The following is a 242-nucleotide window of genomic DNA, read 5'->3' as shown; positions in this document are numbered from 1 at the left end:
GTTGCGCAGGTGGAAGGTGTTGAGCCTGCGCTCTTGGCGGGAGTAGAGGGTCCATGGCTCGTTTCCATAGAGCAGCGTGCTGAGCACGCAGGCCTGGTACACCTTCATCTTGGTGTTGGTGGTTAGCTTGTTGTCCCAGACACTATTTGCCAGGCGAGCTGTGGCAGTTGCCGCTATGCCGATGCGCTTGTTGAGTTCGGCGTCCAGGGAGAGGTTGCTGGAGATGGTGGAGCTGAGGTACA

This window comes from Penaeus monodon, chromosome 15 (assembly GCF_015228065.2).
Source record: "Penaeus monodon isolate SGIC_2016 chromosome 15, NSTDA_Pmon_1, whole genome shotgun sequence".
Lineage (NCBI taxonomy): Eukaryota > Metazoa > Arthropoda > Malacostraca > Decapoda > Penaeidae > Penaeus > Penaeus monodon.
The sequence above is the reverse complement of the archived record's forward strand: the minus strand, read 5'-3'. Positions refer to the sequence as shown.